The following is a 16019-nucleotide window of genomic DNA, read 5'->3' on the forward strand; positions in this document are numbered from 1 at the left end:
ATTAAATAATCTCTTCGTTTTATACACGAAAAAGTTAAAACGCTTACAGAGTCAGACAAACGACACAGGACACTTATCGACGGCAGCCACAATAAGTGCCGTTCGTCTGTAAGAAGCCTCAATACAGGGTCGTTCGAATTTGGAATATTCGAATTGCCCAAAAACAACTGTTTTAACCATAAATATATAGAATGTAGAGCGCGAACCTTTACTAGATCAGTGGTTTTAACATAATATTTTATCATAAAAATTATTATAAAGATAAAAAGCTTGTTTGTTTGTTCGCATCAAATGATCTTCTAAACTAAAAGGCCATCGACTTCTTGGAAGTCGATGTAAAGTGCAACAAAACGATAGCTAAAATACTTTGAAAGATATTCCAATCGGCAGCAATTATAGATTATGCTATGTCTGAGTTTGAGCACTAGTAACGGCGTTGTAGAATGTCAGCGGACAGTTAGGTACTAATAGCTCAATTACTACTGTGAACGACCTTAAAAACATCTACTGGTTCTATTTATTGCATTGCACATGGACATTTTCCATAAACATTATTCCCGTCGTTTATAAAGATACTAGATGACGCCCGCAACTCTGTTGCGCCGAAATTAGTTTATCGCGCGGAAACCGTACATTTTTCCGGGATAAAAAGTGTCCTATGTCCTTTCCCGGGACTCAAAGTATCTCCATACCAAATTTCAGCAAAATCGGTTCAGCGGTTTGGGTGTGAAGAGGTAACAGACACACTTTCGCATTTATAATACTAGCATGGATTTACACACCGTATTCAAGGTTTGCTGTCATTGTCAAGATAATTTTCTAATATGCCAGACAACGACAAGAAGACCTTGGTAAAAATTTTTTTAGGAAGGGGTAAATATTTGAAATTCCAATTTGAGAAAAATAATCTTAATTAAAGAAGCGTAATCATAATCATAATCATATCTTTATTTGCTCGAAATGTGGTTGTACAAGGGATGACAAAACTAGCACACTTCGCTAATAAATTGTTAGTGCCATGCAAATGTTCATTTTTTATAATTTAAAAAGAGTAAAACATTTTTAAATATAAACATTAAGTTAAGACAAAATAACAGAAGTAATTAAATAAAATAAGTAATAACAAAATCAAAAAATGAGACTGCTAACAGTGCTAAGTGTCATTAACGGCCGTTCCCAATATTTGATCTATCTCTGGTTTTGCCCTACTAGAGATAGGAATAGCTCACAATTGACATAAAATACTGTGTGTAACAAAAACTAGTGATAATACTTAAGGGTGTGTACATGTTCCTTGTAGAGAGTTCACTGTGAAAGTAGCAGCTCTAAAAAACGAACATTTTTTTTCACTTTTGTATGGGCAAGGGCCCGAGCGTCACGAGTTTCCCCATACAAAAGTGAAAAAAAATGTTCGTCTTTCAGAGCTGCTACTTTCGCAGTGAACTTTCTACAAGGAACATGTACACACCCTAAAGTATTATCACTTGTTTTTGTTACACCCTGTATATTATGTCCTAATGTCTAATCTGAGCTATTCCTATCTCTAGTAGGGCAAAACTAGAGATAGATCAAATATTGGGAACAGCCATTAAAGAGTAATTAAGTAATCATCTTTGATTTATATTTTATATTGTCATCATTTACGAAAATATCACGCCTCAAATGGCGCCAAAAAACCCTAAAAGTTCCATATATATTACTGCATCTATCTATTATTATTTATTATATACTTACGTCTAAAAATTCTAAGTACTGCAATTTGTCTGATAGGTTACTTTAAGACCCTTTTAGGGCGAAATGAGTCAAAAAATAATTGGAGCCAAAAACGCGCGCCAACAGACGCCGCGTAAAAACAAAACAAATGACAACTACTTAGCAAAGGGGCCCTTAGTCTGCCCTAGCAATACATCATGCGCAGCCCTGCAGCCCTAAGATATCCAATAGGACGATAAATTGGAGAAACTGCAGTAGACGCACAATTTTGTTTTGGTCAGACGTAATTGAATAGAACAAGACATTTCGTTGTGTAAACGATTAACGTCAACATATTTTGTTTGCTTAAGATTTATAAGATCTGCTAGTCCATCTATAATAATAATGATTCTTCCAGGTGAAGAAACTGCTTTATTTTCATCCTTAAGAGGAGACACCAGGGGCTAGAGAAATGAAAAAAAAGTACGTGTAATATCTATAGCAGCTGTCTCCCTTACCTCAAGCCTATACCGCAGAACGCGATAGAGACAACTGCATAAAATCAACGATTCGTTGTCCCCTGATTCCTTCTCCAAAACTTAACCGATTTAAGTACTTTTTTTTACTAAAGATTAAATAAAGGCTTGAGCTGTGTTCCTATGTTTTTTTTTTGTATAATCTAGCCAAATCCGTTTTCTGGATGTTTGAACTATTAGCTTCATGGTTTGAACACAGGGGAAATTCTTGCCATTTTTTTGGGTTTTTGAACGTTCATATCTTATTTATTAATTAAACTATGAAAAAAAAGAAAACATAAGGACATTGTATTAGTGGCCGTAGATATTCAGGAAAAAAATTATAACTCTACTAGCATTATCCAGGGAGGAAACAGGGTACAACGTTTGTATGAAAAAAGGCGGTGTGGACTCCTCTTAACATTTGCATTAAGAAATGGCAAGCTAACCAAAACAGCGTTATCTTCTGAAAGGCATTTTGGTACGGTTGGTTGTTAAGGGGGCGTTTTGATGTAACTTTTTTTGTATGCAGACTTATCAAATATACGGCGTAGCCTATCCAAAACTCGAATTCTACGTTCCCAATATACTTACTTCTTTATTTAGACGTAGGACGTGTGAGATGATCTCATTGTTTGCACTCGTCGAACATTGTAAGGGCGCAGGGCTTGACACATGTGCGTAATGATACAGAATAGCACTTGTAGGGCCCCGAGCCGCCATTCCGTCCCTTCGAATGTTACCTTCACGTGTCTGTTCCTACGGAATTGTTAAGGGCGGAAAGGGCTATAAAGGAGCGAGAATGCTACATTTACACGTATGTGAAATGCTTTAAATTACAAAATTGTAGACAGCGTGTATGTAAGACTAATCTCATAGTAGACCTTAAATACAAACTCAAATTCAATTTTTTTTTCTTATTCAGGATATTTTTTTGGAAATCTTCTCTGAAAGTCTACATGATGCCTACCACCGGTTCCTAAGTCCTAACCAACCTAAACCTTAGGCTGGGTTGCACCAACTTACTTTATCTGGGGGCGATACCGGTCCGTCCACGTCGTGTCCCTGGCCACCTCCCCCGAGCCATCGTGAGCGTTTTCACGGTGACACGGGAGGGGTAGCTGAACGCCGGTATGGCGTGTGTTTGTGTGCGTGCTTGTTGTGTGTTTGGCTGCGCCCGCAGTGTGATGAACGGGCCCGCGACCCGGGGTGTTGGAGTTTGAAGCTATGGAGGATCGCAATTGTGAAAAGAATCTCCGGGCGGGTCCCGGCTCCTCTGGGGCCGGAGAATCCCGTGCACCTCCGCAAGGGGGTGCGAGGTCCGTGTATACGGAGGGACCAACAACTGCGATGAGTGAGTCGGAGGCCGCAAAAGCGGCGAGGCAGAGGGCCATTTTGGCGGCGCTAGGAGGCGATGCCCCTAAGAAGCGCGACAGCCCGAAGCCGGCGCCCATTACCGCGCCGGCGGCGGCTTTGAGTGACAAGAAGTTGAAAGGCGACAAAGACTTTCCGCGTGTCCTGCTGACACGCGATGTGCTCATGCCGCCCCCGACTCGAATACCCGGACGAGACACTCATGGACTAGACAGCGAGGACTTGCTCTCGGATTCCAGCGAAATGTCTGGCTTGTCGCTGGACTCCGAGTGCCTGCCCGCCTTCTTGGACAGGACGCGCCGAAAGAGGCGCTCGGATGATGACATGGCGCCGCCTCTCAGCAAGGGGGCGGTGCCTAAATCTAAAAGAGGACGTGGCCGCCCGCCAATAACCGGCCAATATGTCGGTTTGGCGAAGGCACAAGCCGACTTTAATCGGGAGAAGGAAGAGGCCCTTCGTTTGCAGGACGAGGAAGAGATCGCTGAGGCAGCACGGGAGGCGAGGAAAACGCGAGCGACCACCAGCTCCACCCGCTCCCAATCCGGACTCCCCGTTTCTTCTCCTTCGCGAGAAGAAGCTATGGAGCGGACACGCTCTGACCTGATGAAGAAGATGGAGACTTCACTGAAGACCATTGAAATGGTCGCCACGAAGTCCTCCAATCTTAAAGGTACCTACGTAAGGTACCTTAAAGATTCGGTGGCGACCATTAAAATGGTCTTCGAAGAAGTGAAAGATCGCTCCGCAACGGAGGAGATCAAGAGCAAGTGGACGTCTTACGCCACGAGCTAGAGGAGATGCGCAAACAGGCGATCAAGCCCGCCACACAAGACCTGCAACAGCTGTTGGCGGAGGTTTCTCGTACCAATATCGAGACCTTCGGCAACATGCTGAATGCACGTCTCGCCGGTCTGGAGGATCGTCTCCTACCAGAGCCGAGGCGGAGGCCACCGCTGGCTGCCGACGCAGCGGCTGGAAGTGCGGATGCGGAGAGCGGACAGCCGAAGTCTAAAAGTAAGCCACCGGCCGAAAAGAGGAAGAAGGCGACAACTGAAGCGGCAGGGCAATCGCAGGCACCCGCCACTAGCGTGCCGCCCAAAGAAGTAGATAAAAGAAGGAAGAGGAAGAAAACGTCGATGGCCGCTCGTGAGGCCGAACAGATGAAGGCACAAACAGCCGCCCCGTCTGCGACAGACCCCTCGTGGTCCAGAGTGGAACCGCGAGAAAGACAGAAGAAGAAGGGAGCTGCCAAAAAGACAGCTCCTAAGAAAAAGAAGAGAAAGCTGCGTCCGCTCAAGTCCGCCGCCATCACTCTCACACTGGAGAAGGGGGTGGATCAAAGCGTGACGTACGCTTCTATACTAAAGGAGGCGACGAGCCGGATCGACCTTAAAGAAGTAGGAATCTCCCAGAGAAACAAGGTTCGATTCCGGCTAGCGAGGACGGCCACCCGGATACTAGAAGTGACCGGGGAGAACGCCCAGCAGAAGGCGGACGCCCTCGCGAACAGAATGAGGGAGGTCCTCGACAACGACGCAGTGAGGATCGCTCGCCCTGTCCAAAGAGTTGATCTGCTCGTCTCCGGCTTGGACGACGCAGCTACCGCCGCCGATGTCACTAAGGCGGTGGCAAATGAAGGCAGCTGCCCGGCCACCGAAATCCGGTCGGGCAGAATTACGGTGGGCCCCAAGGGCGCACGGAGCGTGTGACTCCACGTCCCCAATGCTGCCGCCAAGAAGTTAGTTGATTCTGGGCGGCTACAGGTGGGATGGGTCTTGGCAAAGGTAGTGCTGCTGGCCGCGAGGCCAAAGCGGTGCTACCGATGTCTGGACACCGGCCACCTGGCATCGAGCTGCCAGTCCCCGGTAGACCGTAGCGGGAATTGCTTCCGTTGCGGGAAGCCGGGGCACAAGGCCGCCGACTGCGCGGAGGAACCTAGCTGCTTCTTCTGTGCAGAGTACGGCAAAGAGAGCAGCCACGTGCTGGGGACTAAAGGTTGTATCACAGCAGCCAGCAAGCCTCCCGGCACGAGGCAGAAGCGTAAGGCTCCCTCCAAGGCTCGGCCGCATAAGTGGCCTGGAGCCGATAAAGCCGGGGCGAGTGAAATCGCCCCCGCTATGGAGGTGGAAGCCTAGGCCTGTGGGCGGCTGATCGGGGGATCACCGCCCACAATATAGGCCCCGAGGAGATAGGCTCGCCCGGTGCCCGGGGAGCCTCTCGGTGAAGTCAGGCGGCAGCATAGGCTGCTGCAGTGATTGTGGTGCCGGAAGCGGCAAGCGCTGCGGAGGACGTGGTAGAATGCGTAGCGATCCCGCTCCTCCGCGTGTAGTGTTGACGAGGCATGGGGGGTTTTAGTCGGTAAACCTCTGCGGAGGGAGTCCGACATACCCCTTCCCTTTCCCCCGAGAGGGCGGGGGATGCGTAATGCATTTCCCCTCCTTTAAAAAAAAACTTACTTTATCTATAACGGTTTTTTTTGACACTTTAGACATCTAAAATATGTCTAAAAAGTGTCAAAAAACCGTTGAAATCGAAAATCGAAATCGATATCAGTTTCGGGAGTAAGGCACCTGATGTTAACTAGACTTAGACATGAGATGTGATGGATTGAAACGATACTAATAAGCTCTGCATTAATCGATTTTAGAAACATTGCATTACTGTACACGTAAGTGAACTATAGGTATCGAAAACTAGTGATGCATTTTCAATATTTTCTAATATCAATAAAATAATCCAATAAAATATTTTATTAGCAGAATGAAATTCAGACTGTACCAAAGTATATTACCAGCAATAATATTATTAAATGGGATGTCCACAAAACAAGCTAGAGACAAACAATAGTCGCATCAGCTAAACTAAAATCTTATGGTCCCTAATAAACTACTTGGAACTTCTCGATTAACATAACTTGTAGAACACTCTAGAATCCTCTTTATCCTCTAAAATCACCCTTATAGCTACGGTTTAAGGGTCACTGTTAGAAACAGAAAGGTAATATAACTCTGAGTAAACAGTATGCTAATATTGGTGCTTCTTTGATCGGAAGTGCTGAAATTTTGGGCTCCCTAAATCCGTCTTTGATTAGTAAGATGACAACACCATGTTAGGGAACACATTCTAACTACGTGACCTATTAAGGGGATCTATACTGTACTCGGCGAAACATGGCGGTAGCGGTCATTAGCCACATTGTGCACTTTCATCTTCAATTTTCGTCATCAACTTTCATATTGACGCATTCAATAATTGAATGCGTCAAGGAACGCAACGCCAATATTGTCATTTTTTAAGTTTTGGATACGATCAGAGGGCATACGTCGCGGGCATGCCTCACGTTCGCCGTTGATTGCGCTATAACGCATGCCCTTGACGAACAGAAAAAGGCACAGTGTGGACAAAGCAATTAACTCTCTGTCAAAAACTTGTCATTTTCCATACAAAGCTGCGATTGACAACATCTGACACTTCATTGTCAATCGCGGTTTATATAGAAAATGACAAGTTTTTGACAGGGAGTCAATGACCGCTACCGCCATGTTTCGCCGAGTACAGTATAGTACCTAACATGTTTGGTCACTTCATTGTCAATCGCGGTTTATATAGAAAATGACAAGTTTTTGACAGGGAGTCAATGACCGCTACCGCCATGTTTCGCCGAGTACAGTATAGTACCTAACATGTTTGGTCACTGAGGGGGTAAAGGTACTTATTATAGGTTTTCGTAATATTTTTATAAACGTACTACCACGCCACACATTTCCACTACTGCAACTCCTGTGTCACCAGGATCAACAGTGTTAACCACCACGAAAACCCTTTGATGTGATCTCAGGGATGCCCGAGGGACAAGCTAAATCTGTCTTGGGCCCCGCAACGAAATTAATCAGAAGAAAGGTAGGAGGAGTAGGAGATTTAAGGTTGTTGAAAATATCGCACTAAATTTTTTTTTAAGTTACTTGTGTAAGGGGACATATTGACATAGTCACAGAGAATCTACAGTTTAAATAAAAAACGTTTATACATTATTATTTTATATGTGGGAGAGCCATGCTTCGGCACGAATGGGCCGGCTCGACCGGAGAAATACCACGTTCTCACAGAAAACCGGCGTGAAACAGCGCTTGCGCTGTGTTTCGCCGAGTGAGTGAGTTTACCGGAGGCCCAATCCTACCTATCTATCCTACCCTATTCCCTTCCCTACCCTCCCCTATTCCCTTCCCTTCTCATCCCTACCCTCCCCTATTACCCTTATTCCCTCTTAAAAGGCCGGCAACGCACCTGCAGCTCTTCTGATGCTGCGAGTGTCCATGGGCGACGAAATTTGCTTTCCATCAGGTGACCCGTTTGCTCGTTTGCCCCCTTATTTCATAAAAAAAAAACGGTTTTGACAGAACGTTCCCACTTAAGTTGATCCTGTTTTGAGTGTTCAAGTTCTTAGTAATTCAAGTTTGAGTTGTCTTTTGTTTTGATTATCTAGTTCGCCTCTTCACCCAATAGTTTGTTGAGTATTCGCTATTGTAGTCGAGACAATACACTTCAAGATAATTAGGTTTACAAACTAATTTTGGAAGTCAGACTAAGTTCATTATAAATTTGGGGAAAAATTAAACTTTGAGTCTGAAATCATTAGTAGTAATTGCCTGTATTTTTAGTATTAAATATTTGAAAAGTGAAAACTGTAAAAACATTATTTTATTTTAGTACTTATTTTAATAATAATTAAAAAAAAAAGTGTACTACATAGTTGCTCGCATGTACTATCAGAGAAGTTGATTCCTATGCAAATCGGGGACATAAGTAGTTTGGTTGCGTTACGTCAAACCCAGCCGACAGATCACAATTAACATTGAATTGACTAGTCGACCAAATAACGTTGGTCTGTCAATTGCATAGGAATCAACTTCCTCGATGGTACAGTATCAACTATGTATATTTACTATCAGAGAAGTTGATTCCTAGGCAGATGGGGGACCTACGTAGTTTAGTTATCACAATTTATACGTGGGAGAGCCATACTTCGGCATGAATGGGCCGGCTCGACCTTGAGCCTTACCACGAAACCGTTTTGAGACTCAAACCATCGGCTGAGAATGCCGCGTCCCGCTCTAACAACGTAATTTATCGTTTGTCAGAGTAGGACGCGACATTCTCTTACGATTGTTTGAGTCTCAAAACGGTTTCGTGGTACGGCCCAATATTCGACGCAAACAAACTTTTCCTCTGTATTAAAGTCAGTGTAGATTTAGATTTAAACATTTTTGTTTTGTGTAAAAATATGCAGTAGTATTAGATTTTCTGTCAGGCTAATGCTAAGTACTCACATGCGGTTTCGCTCGATAGTTTTACTCCAAATCGAGTAATAAATTTTTTACTATGTGGACTGTGGACCTCAAAACTTACAGCTCGAAGGCTCGCATCGAGCCGGCTCGATGGAATCAAATAATAATATGTATATCGATTTAGAATAAAACTATCGAGCAATGCTGAATGTGTGGACGAAATTCCGAGCCGCGAGTTTTGCTCGACGTTATTGCTCGATCGAGCAAAACCGTATATTATGTGAGTACTTAGGCCGGTATAAATAGTCAGTACTCAAGATGCATCTCAATCTCAAGACACGGTTCAGGCTCTGTGATTGGTTGGCTGTCAAAATTTGGACCAATCACAGATCCGAACCGCGTCTTGAGACCGGGTCGCATCAGTATAACTGACTATTTATACCGGCCTTAGAGTAATATTTCTATTGTTGTCAAACTCTTACCTGGACTTTCCTTGCTTATTTTCACCTAACATACGTGTAAAACAGTGTATCTTCCGCTTTTTGTCACGTTTTTCCTGCATCCTGCTTGTATCTGTTATTGTTTAATCTCCGAGTTACCCTCGCGGTTGAGAGCTGAACGTTGACGCCATTGTCAAACTGTAGTAGCACTGAGCACATAAGTCTATGTGTCTGACTCTTTGTTAAGCGTTCATTAGCTAGCTAGTCATTAGCCAAGTTAGTTTCGGTTGGAAAAAGTGTTATGAAGGTGAAATCGCTTTTTATATCGCTATAATTTTGGAAAAGGTTTAAAATAAAGGAAAAATAGGAAGAAACTCAATTTTTAATATTCGACGCAGTTTTTTTAAGTCTAAATATTGTGCTGATATATAGGAATTTATCGTAATCGAAATTAGAATAAAGCTTTTTTTCGGTTTCGAATCATTGTTGTAATTCTCTCATATTTTGGATTGAGCTATGTATTGAAAGAATTCTTCATGATGAGTCCTGCACGCTTAGAATGGTCACCATACGAAGGGTTGACCGTAGAAAGCAACGAAATAATCCACAAAAAAATGTGTCATTTCGTCTCTAAAATCGGTAAATTTTCCTTCTCTAATTTCTTCTATAGACATGATAAGCAATATTGTTGTAGTAAGTACTCTTACTTACCTAACTTAACAAAGGAATGGCGTAGATACTATCAACCTGTCGCATGAGTCAACGACCCCTTATCACTTGTTAGGCACTCCGTCTTATCGGATAGTGACGAGACTGACATTTAACGTATGGCCAAAGATTAAACCGTTCCCGTAACCGTTATCAATTTACTATGGTAGTATAATCTATGGTTCTTTAGTGCGTCGCCAATTGAGAAAGTCTTTGTGGTTTAATATTGTGCTAAATTCTACGGGCACTTGTGGTGTTAGTTTATGGTCTTGTGAGTTATTTTATGGTTCCACACATACGTATTGGGACATGGGACACAAATCAGATAAGGGGAAAAGTCAAAACTGCTGTCGAAAAACAGCAAATAATGATAAATAAAACTTATGGTTAACTACCCTACATCATCATTAAGTCTTAAATGAAGATAAAACTTTCGATTTTTTGAAAACGAAAGTAACTCGTTTTATAATTACCAATAGGCTTGCAAATTAAAACATGTGCCAATAAAAATATTCCGTAAAAAAAAACACGCTCGCCGCCATTTCGTTCTGTTTGACAAGTGTCAGCTGTCACTTTTCCCGCGCTATGCACACATGATTAAGTACACTTTTTATAATATCGAATTTTCGACACCTGAACGTGTTATGCACATAATATTCACATAATAATTTTAAATGTAATAAAATGAATGATATTAAGTTACAATAATATTAATTACTGTTCAATCAGTAGGTATACAAACGAATGATTTATTAGTGCATATTTTGAATTCAGTTACCTCTTTACTGACTCTACATTAGAGTGTAGTAAAAAAAACAGTATGTACAATAAAGCTTTGTCTACACAAACAAACTTGGTTAACTACAAGGTAGGTATTATCCATAGACTTATTTATATACATAGTATTATCCGATAAATTGATTCATAAGCAAATGGCGGACGCATGTTACTTGGTAGCGTTATATTGGTCAAGTCACAGATTACTAAAAAGTACGGTTTTAGTCAAGGATAAGACTTTAGCAGTGTTTCTACGTAGCTTATAGTAGAGTTTGTCTAATTTGAAATGAGCACCCCAACACTTCACTATCACTAGTTGATATAAATGAAAAATTTTGTACTGTGGTCTGTGAATACAAGGGAGGGGCGCGTCAATTTAAGTTAGACAAGCCCTATCTAGTTTTAGCTAGCCTATTCTCAATGCCTGGTAATGGAAAATTAATAACATAGAGCAACATCGCGTTGTCCACACCGATACATCAAGGTGTCCCCAGTACAAGTTGCCGCTGTTATTAATAATTACTTTAATATTTCAATCACGACTCTACCACAGGGAAGGAATTATGATAACTTTACATAGCAAGTTGTACTCTATAGTCTCTATATTATTGTTACTCTACAAAAGTATAAGCTAAGTAGTGAGCCAATGTAGTAAATAATTATTAAAAATTAAGATAATATCTATTGCATGCACATGCACATTTATACGTGGGAGAGCCATGCTTCGGCACAAATGGGCCGGCTCGACCGGAGAAATACCACGTTCTCACAGAAAACCGGCGTGAAACAACGCTTGCGCTGTGCTTCGCCGAGTGAGTGAGTTTACCGGAGGCCCAATTCCCTTCCCTATCCTCCCCTTTTCCCTTCCCATCCCTACCCTCCCCTATTATCCTATTCCCTCTTAAAAGGCCGGCAACGCACCTGCAGCTCTTCTGATGCTGCGAGTGTCCATGGGCGACGGAAGTTGCTTTCCATCAGGTGACCCGTTTGCTCGTTTGCCCCCTTATTTCATAAAAAAAAAAAAAAACAATCGACATCGACCATTGATCATGGACGAATCTGCCCCTCAACAGGTACCTACTTAAATGTACTTGTAGTACTCCGAATATACGGGGCTGTGGATACAGACATAGGGGTACTTCTTTTAAGATTTAAGATGTTGATGTAGAAATAACTATAATATAACAGTCAACACTAAACTAAACTAAATCACTCACAATTTTCATTAATCTAAGTGTCGAATTAATATGCGTCCTTTTCTATTCCAATAAACAAGAATTACATGCAAACAGCGGGGTCCCAACCGGCACTTCCTCAGTTTCCCTCAGCCCCAGCTGCAGGACAAAAGCTAGACCAGTTTTGATTGAACTTATAGTGAGAGGAGAAAGCTTATCTGATAATAATAGATTGGCAATATCACCAATATCAAGATATACTTAGAATTCTAAGAAGGTAATTTATAATGCGGCGCCAAGTTTGGGCTTCATGCGATCTAACGAAATGAAACTAGCCATAATATTATGAAATTCTCGATTTTGATGTTTCTGAACAAGTTCTTAGTTCTATTATATACCGTAGTTAAAAAAAAAACTATTTTAAAGAAATAAAGTTAAAAAAACATTTTTTTTATTCAGAATAATTTTTTTTCAAATATTCTCTGAACGTCTACACCAGGGATGTTGCGGATGCCGATTTTTTCACATCCGCGGATGTGAATGCGGATGCGGATTTTAAGGGGCTCACATCCGCGAATGCGTATGCGGATGTTTCGGATCCTATATAAAATATAAATATACTATACTAGCGGGCCCGACAGACGACGTCCCGTCATAAGATCATAACTCATATCTATGAAGTTTGAATTGTCAATAGCGTAATGACCAATGACATAATTCTATACGGTGGTAAGGAATTCTTAATTTTCCTAATTATCCACGGTTATTTCCTTTTTTCCTAATTTAAACCGCATTATGAATCTAAAACATTCTTAACTTCACGATTTTTTAAATTAATACTCGAAGTTAAAAAAGGAGCATTATCTATACTAATTATTATAAAGCGGAAGAGTTTGTTTGTTTGTTTGAACGCGCTAATCTCAGGAACTACTGGTCCGATTAAAAAAAAACAGTGTTAGATAGCCCATTTATCAAGGAAGGCTATAGGCTATATTTTATCACGCTAAGACTAATAGGAGCGAAGAAATATAGGAAAATGTGGAAAAAACGGGTGGAAATTACTTGAAAGGGCTTATTTTTACGCGCTAATCACAGGAACTACTGATCCGATTTGAAAAATTATTTCAGTGTTAGCAAGCCCATTTATCGAGAAAGGATATAGGCTATATTTTATCACGCTATGACTAATAGGAGCGAAGAAAAAGAGGAAATTGTGGAAAAAACGGGAGAAATTATTTGAAAGGGCTTATCTCACGAAGTACTGCAGCATTTTTTATGTTATTTGGCACAGATAAGAAGTAGACCACGTGAAGGATCATAGGCTACTTTTTGTGGAATAACTTGTCTGTTAAATATCTAACTTACGCGGGTAAAGCCGAGCGGAACGTCTAGTATTTAATAAATAGTAAAATTGCCGTTTTTCCGAGTCAAGGTGGTCAGTGCCATAAATAGGGCGGTGCCACCGATGCCTAGGCACAGGGCGTAGACTCTAGGGGGCGCAAAAATGGCCAAACCAGGCAGGAGTATTTTTTTTTTTGCTCCCGATAATAGTTCCCACTTCCCGCTGCGCCCCTAGAGCACGATTCCAACAGTAAAATAGACCTATACATTGCTTTGGGTAATATAATGTCTACAAAAGCAAGGGCGCAATTGTAGTAGCTCGCACAGGGCGCAAGAAAGACTGTTTACGGCACTGAAGGAGGTTACGACTTACGTAGAGGTTCACAAATCAAACCCACCCCTTTTCTCTCTTGTCGCAACTCGTATGACATCCGCATCCACATGAAAATCCGCATTGATTTAATGCGGATGCGGATGCAGATGCAGATGTCCAAATTTGCGCGGATGCTCCGCATTTGCGGATGCGGATGCGAATATTCGTAACATCCCTGGTCTACACGATGCCTACCACCTTTTATTTCATCATCAGTTCATCATCATGATTTATGAACTGTTAAACGAAGAACTTGGTCCCACTCCTGAAAAGGGTTATCTTTTTAATGGAAGGCTATAATCCAGGGGTTAGATCGGTTCAATATTTTGCATTGTGTTGCCTGACAAAGTATATAAAGTTTCGAATCGAGGATAGTTTTTAAGGACGCAATCACATAAAAAATATAAAATATTTAGTTATTCGTACAGGGGACTAAATAAGCAACAATGTTTTTGTATATTTATTTTCCTTAGTTCAGTCTATTTAGCTATAATGGTAAGAAATCAAACCCCATTTCTTTATCTTTTGCGATTATTGTGATGGTTAAAAAGTATTTATGTGAAAATTTTGTATGTGGCTGTAAAATTATGGTGTAGACGTGGAGATGAATATATTATCTTTAATTTGAAACCAAAATATCCTCGCAGCGTGACTCCTAATTCTTTAAAATGGTACCTGAAAATCGCTGATATTTGTGAAAGAATACTATAATAGCGTTTTTGGTTAGCGGTTGAATTTCGTTTACTTGCGATTTGCGAATAATTTTACAAATGCTTGTTTTTGTCTAGCTCTTTAAACACATCAGACAAACACAGCGGACCTTGAAAACATACGCTGTAAAGGTATCTTCATGAATTACTAGATAACGCCCGCGACTCCGTTGCGCCAACAATTCGTTTTTCATGCGGAAACCGTACATTATTTCGGGATAAAAAGTATCCTATGTCCTTTTCCGGGACTTCAGGTATCTCCGTACCAAATTTCAGCAAAATAGGTTAAGCGGTTTGCCGTTTGGGTGTGAAGAGGTAACAGACAGAACGATACACTTTCGCATCTACAATATTAGTATGGATATTATTAGTGGAGGTTAGTATTTACAACCTCTAAGTTCAGAGAAAGCTGCCCTAACCTAACAAAAGCACTCAAAGCTACGTGAAAATACATAATTCCTAAGCTGTAAAACTTCTAACAGCTTTACAGCTGGTCCGTGTTTATGACGGAACTACCGTTCAGGCTTGACCGACAATCATTAACCGACTTCCCAAATGGAGTTTTTATCAGTATTCTTGGGACTTAAGGCCCAGTAGACCCTAAAATAAGCAGGTCGATGTCTGTCATTACGAATATCGACGTTAAGGACTTTAAAATAACATTCATATCAGCGCGCCTTGTGCAGTGGCTGTTACGCGCTCGCCGCGTGCCTTGATAATAGAAAATAGGAGTAAAAACCTTTTGTTTTTAGTATTACACAAATCAAATATATCAAATCGTTTACGTTAGGTTACGACACATATACTACATTTTTCGTTTTTTCTTTAGAAAGTGTGTAATTTGGCCATAAAATGATTTAATTATGAAAAACAGCATTATAACAGTCATCTTTGAGATTTTTTTCTATCGAGCAGAATTTTTCAAATTATGTACTAATATACCTTTGCGTATAGGAAATTTTATGTTTTAAACGTGTTTTAAAAAACCCATTTTACGTAGTTGCAACAACCACAGCGCCTTAAAGAGCAGCTTATCTTTAGTTTGGCCACTATGCTAACTAGTATGCTAGTCCTTATCTTTCTTTACGCTAAAATTCGTTTATTACTTTACAACATAGGAGCACATACTAATATTATTAATAAATGCGAAAGTCTGTCTGTTACTTTTTCAAGCTTAAATCACTGAGAGACGTGGGAGAGCCATGCTTCGGCATGAATGGGCCGGCTCGACCGGAGAAATACCACGTTCTCACAGAAAACCGGCGTGAATGCGTGTTGCTCGTTTGCCCCCTTATTTCATAAAAAAAACTGAACCAATTTTACTGAAATTCGGTATGGAGATATTTTGAGTCCCGGGAAAGGACTTAGGATACATTTTGTCCCGGAAAAATTTACGGTTCCCGCGCGATAAACAAATTTTGGCGCAACGGAGTTGCGGGCGTTATCTAGTCGTGAATACTTCTGTCTTCTGTGATAAACAGTATTCTTTCTCTAGGCTCAAAGTGGCTCCTAAAATTTAACCTAAATTGGTTCAGCAGTTTGAGCGTACAAAACTTATAATAGTACGAATTACTAAAGTGCGACAAGGCTATGAACGTGGGCGGGGGCGCTGCTAGTGAAGGAGAACTG

At 41.4% G+C, this 16019-nt stretch overlaps 1 protein-coding gene across 1 annotated transcript in view; it reads right to left on the minus strand.

The window, feature by feature from the left end:
• The window catches only part of LOC121732253 (caskin-2), a 262402-nt gene that overhangs the window by 168883 nt on the left and 77500 nt on the right, over window positions 1-16019 (minus strand). The window lies entirely within an intron of this gene.

Source organism: Aricia agestis, chromosome 12, assembly GCF_905147365.1.
Source record: "Aricia agestis chromosome 12, ilAriAges1.1, whole genome shotgun sequence".
In the NCBI taxonomy this organism is placed as follows: domain Eukaryota; kingdom Metazoa; phylum Arthropoda; class Insecta; order Lepidoptera; family Lycaenidae; genus Aricia; species Aricia agestis.